This window comes from Marmota marmota, unplaced genomic scaffold, assembly GCF_001458135.2.
Source record: "Marmota marmota marmota unplaced genomic scaffold, marMar, whole genome shotgun sequence".
NCBI lineage: Eukaryota > Metazoa > Chordata > Mammalia > Rodentia > Sciuridae > Marmota > Marmota marmota.
In genome coordinates, this window is record NW_026000174.1 from 53,663,061 (window position 1) to 53,667,881 (window position 4,821).

The 4,821-nt window shown below is 64.1% G+C and overlaps 1 protein-coding gene across 7 annotated transcripts in view; it reads left to right on the top strand.

The window, feature by feature from the left end:
• Cd82 (CD82 molecule) overlaps window positions 1-4,821 on the top strand; it is a 36,809-nt gene that overhangs the window by 11,746 nt on the left and 20,242 nt on the right. The gene's annotated exons all lie outside the window — the stretch shown is intronic.

Genomic DNA, 4,821 nt, shown 5'->3' on the forward strand with positions numbered 1-4,821 from the left:
GTGGACAAGGTTGCTGGGCACAGGGCCTGCTGGGCACAGGGCCTGCTCGCTGGGCCAGCTTCCCGCTGCCCCCAGGGTTCCCCAAGGCCAGCAAGGGGGAGCCCCGGGATCCTGCGCAGGGTGACCCCCTCCCCGACTCCCAGGGCCCTCCGCTCCCTGTCCCTCGCCTCCCCCCCCCACCCCCGCTGGGCCCTCATGGTGCCTCCAGGCGCCTCCGAGCCCGGGCATCTCAGAGCCCCAGCAGGGCCTGGCCTGTGGCCACCCTGTGCATACACCCCGGGACTAGAGGTCACTCGGGCCAGCTGTGGAAACCCCAGAGGCCAGGAGCCCGGGGCGGGCACCCTGAGGGGCAGTGCCCGCTCCTGTTCCCAGGGTTCCTGGGCGAGCTGCCCAGTGTCTGGCTGTGGCCACCGCCCCGCGGCCGGCCAGGGACACAGCAGCTGGGAAGCCCAGCCCCCACCCAGGCCCGGAGCCCAGAGCGCGGCTGACCGTGGGGGTGGGCGCCCAGGGCTGGAGAGGACGGCGGCTGGGGCTGGGTGCGGGTCACCCCTTGACCTGGGGCTCACAGGCCCCTTGCGTCTGGGACCAGGAGGGGAGGGCTGGGACCCGCAGAGGTGGGCCCTAGAGGAGGCAGAGGCCGCGGCCTGCCCTCCTCCCGGCTGCGCTGGCCTGGAGCTGCCGGCCACCCAGCAAGGCCACCCCGAGCCCCTGGCCCCAGAGGCTTGCTGCAGCCCAGCCCTGACCACAGGGTCCCGGAGCCCGCACCTGTGTGCAGGCCCTGGCCCCTCCCGGTGTCCCCATCAGTGCCCCAACCCAGGACAGTCCCTGTGCCTCGGAGGTAACGGGACCTGTGTCCTGGGAGGAGGGACTGTGACCCATTCTACAGTCGCAGGAGCTGAGACTCAGGAGGGTGAAGTGACAGCCGGGGCGGCCGGCCAGCCTGTGAATGCCCTGTCCGTGGGGCCATCCTCCCAGCCGCCAGACGGGGCCCTGGGGTCTATGCCGGACGCTGTCCTGGGAAGGGGACCTGGATGAAGTGGCCTTGCCCCGCCCGCCTTTCCCTTTTAAGTTCCCTCTGGGAGGGACTGACAGGACCCCTGCTGTCTCCGGGGTGGGGACCCCTGTTTAGAGCCCTGCCTGTCCTCCTCACCCCGCCCAGGGCCACAGCCCTGGCCCAGAGGGGACCCCTGGCCAGCCCACGTGGCCAGGCTGGGGGTGGGCATGAAGCAGCTCACAGTGCCCCGTGGTGGCCCCGTCTCTGAGTTGAGGCTGCGTCACCCCCAGGAGCCGGGTACTTTGGCTCCTGTCTTCCAGTGCTCCTTCTGCAGATGGCCCCGCGTGGCCCTTGGGCACAGGGACTCCGCCCCGACTGCTGTGGGATTCCCGGCAGTACCCGCTGTGGGACGGGCGCGAGTTTCTTTGCCACCTGGGTCTCAGTTTCTTCAGCTGTAAGATGGGATCGAAAGCGTCTGGGCGTGGTGGCTCTGGAGGCTGAGGCAGGAGGATCTCGAGTTCAAAGCCAGCCTCAGCCATGGTGAGGCCCTGAGCAGCTCAGTGAGGCTCTGTCTCTAAATAAAGTACAGAACAGGGCTGGACGGGGCTCCGGGGTCGAGGGCCCCTGGGTTCCATCCTCGTTCCCTCCAACCTAACAAAAGCAGCGCTCCTCTCATGGGGTCATGGCAAGGGTCAGCCAGGCCAGGTGACTGCTCATTGCCACCGCTGCTAGCTTTGTCATTTGAAGCTGGGGACTGAGTTCTGAGGAGCCCATCTTGTCCCCTGGCGAGAGGGAGGTGGGACCCTGTCATGCGGTTAGTAATTGTTTACTTTACGTCACCTCCAGGCTGGGCGTCTCTGACCACAGGGAGGGCCGTCCGCCATTTCCCATGTCCAGGCTGGGGTCACCCCAGTGGGGACTCCCCTACTGGAGAAGGCAAGGAGCGGCCACTTGGGAGGGCAGCTCCCCAGGGGCCATTCATTTTGGGGGAACGCACTGTCTGAGTTGGCCTCTGAGTAGGAGGTGGCGTTCAAGTCCCCGTGTTTCAGCCTGGCCCTGGGAGCCCGCCTGGCCCAGCTGGGGACAGTTCCAGAAGCTAAGGGCAGACACCGGCCTCACCCTCGGGGTCTGGGTGTCGCCCGTGACACCTAGCTTCACTTGTCACCCCCAGTCATAGCGCGGTTATGACTGTGGGCTCAGAGAGCAAGGGGCCTGCGTGCGGAGCTGGGCTACTGTCCCCTGTGTGACCGGGCAAGTGCCACCACCTCCTGAGTCTGTGGTCGGCCTCGGGCTGGGGGGGTGTTCTGTTCCTCAGGCTTCCCTCTGCTGGACCCCAATCCAAGTCCTTGGTGACGGTGACCTCCTGGGCAGTCTGTGGGAACTCTGTCTGTCCCATGTCTTTATGTATGCCCCTCTGCCATGCCAGGAGGGGACTCCTTGCCATCAGGGCTAAAACGACGCGTCCCCCGCGTTACCGACGCCTCTGCGAGTCCCCGTGCTGCGGTCAGGTGACCTCAGCTGTCTTCTTTCTGCAAACGCCCCGATCGACCATTTTACAGATGAAGATACTGAGGTTCCAAGGGGGCGGTGACTTGCCAAATGTCACACACAGCTCTGAGAAATGAGACCGGAATTTAGGTCTCTTTCAGTTCAAAGTCCCCGTTATCTGGTTCATTATTCTGTCCCCCTTGGGGGGCTGGAGAGGGCTCCTCCAGAGAGGGCTGGCTGCTGAGAGCCCCCTGGTGATCTGGGGACTATTTATGATTAAGAGCCTTGGAATCTGGGGTTCCTGGACAGCTTCTCATGCAGTCCCCACACGTCTCTCTATTTCCCATCCAGTATCCTCAAGTGAGTGGGCTGTGTTGAGGAGGCTGATTCCTCAGCCTTAGGGACAGAGCCCTGGTCAGCCACTTCAGGCCAAGTGGACCCCATCTCTCCATCTCAGGGTGCTGAGCGATCCCCAAACAGTGCCGCCATGTGAGACAGGCCAGGAAGCCTCGGCTGCCCCCACCAGTCCCCTCCCCGACCCCCAATATCTGCACTAAAGACACACATTCCCAGAGAGTCAGGGATTCACTGTCTCCTGTGGACCCCAGTGTCTGGACCAGGTCATGCCAGGTGCCTCCCTAGCCTGTGGGTCTGAGCTCACGGCCTCTGGAGGGAGCAGGGGCTGCCGGGGCCCCAGCAGCCCGCTGAGAAGCCGAAACCAGCCGAGAGGGACCGTGGGAGGCCAGAGGCTATGGCTCAGCCTCTGCTTGCGTCTTTGGCTGCACAGAGGCCAGGGGTGGGGGGGCAGGTGGGGAGCACCAGGTGTCACTCGGCACCTTTCCTCCATGTCCTCTTTCTTCATCCAGAGGCTCCCCAGGCCTGAGAAGGGCCACGTCTGTGGGCCTCATGAGCACACTGAGGGACCGTCCTCAGGTTGGGAGGGGACAGGCCACGGACGGAGGTGTGGAGGGGTGGGGCACCGGCTCTACCACCCACGGCACCCACCTGAGGGCAGGTGAGGAAGGAGCGCCGGTCTCCGTCACACCTGAGCTTGAGCCTCCGTCTCTCCGTCTGTTAAGTGGGCCTCACAGTCTCTCGGTGGGGAAGGGGGTTCCAGGGGTTCCAGGAGATAGTGGGTCCACACAGGGGGCGGACAAAGCCTGTCACTCCCGGCTGCAGCTTGGCAGGGAGGCTGCTGGCATCCTTCCTTCAAGTGCCCGGAGTTGAGCCCCGTTACCTAGTGGCACTTTGGGCTCTGAAATCCTCTGAGGGGACACGTTTCCCCAGCCTGTGAGGTGGGGCAGGAGGGCTGTGCTCCCTAGTGTTTGAGTGGCCAGCAGTGTGCCCCCAGAGCTCTGTCCACACATCTCAATCATCCAGCAGCCCTAGGAGACGGGGTGCCACTAGCGTCTCAGGGCTTGAGGTGAGGACATTGGAGCTCAGAGAGGTTTAGTAACTTTCCAACATCACACAGCAAATGAATGAGTTATGTTGAGATGGCCATTTCCTCAACCTTCAGGGACAGTAAGTAGGAAGCAGAGCCAGGGTTCAGAGTGGATCTCAAGGAAAGCTGAGATTTATCCTGCTGTGTGGCCGTGGGCTTCTCCCTAGCCCAGGGTAACCACTTTTTGTTTTGTTTGTTTTGTGTTGTTTTCAGCAACAACGAGATAAGACTGGAAGTTGGAGAATGAGGTAGTGGGAGGTAGAGGTCAGCCCCTGGAGTCACCCATCAAACATGAAGGCACACACGGCCGGCCGCCTGGGACCAGCTGCTCTCCCTGGTGATCAGGACAAGGTCCAGAGCTCTGGGGCGGCGGCGGCCGGCTGCCTGTCTCCCCGACTCCCCGCCCGCGGTCAGTCCCAGACGTACCCACAGGCGGGACCTCCGAGGCTCAGGTGGCCGTGGGTCCACCCAGAGCAGGCGCAGAGCCCTTCCTCTGGTCCCCTGGCCCAGGAGCAGCAGGGCCGTCCCCGGCAGAGGACTCCCGACTGTTGGCAGGAAACCAACTTCCAGGTCACCTTCGGTCACGTTTATTAGACACCTGCTGAATGCCCGGCCCTTCGGCTGTGACTTTGGCCTCACCCAGCCCCTTCCGTTCCCAGGGGGACAGCCGAAGCACAGAGGTGCAGTGACCCTCCAGGGCCACTGTGAGCAAGGCGGGAGGGGCTGGGAGGAGAGGGTCAGCGCCCTGCCTTGGCCGAGGGTGACTCCAGTCACTTGTGGGGTCCTGCGGGGTCCACGTCCCACCCCGGATGAGGAGGCGGCTCCATGGTGTTTCCCAAGGTCCTGGGGCAGGTACTGGAGAGCCGCGGTGCTGTGTCTCCGGCACGCTCTGGTG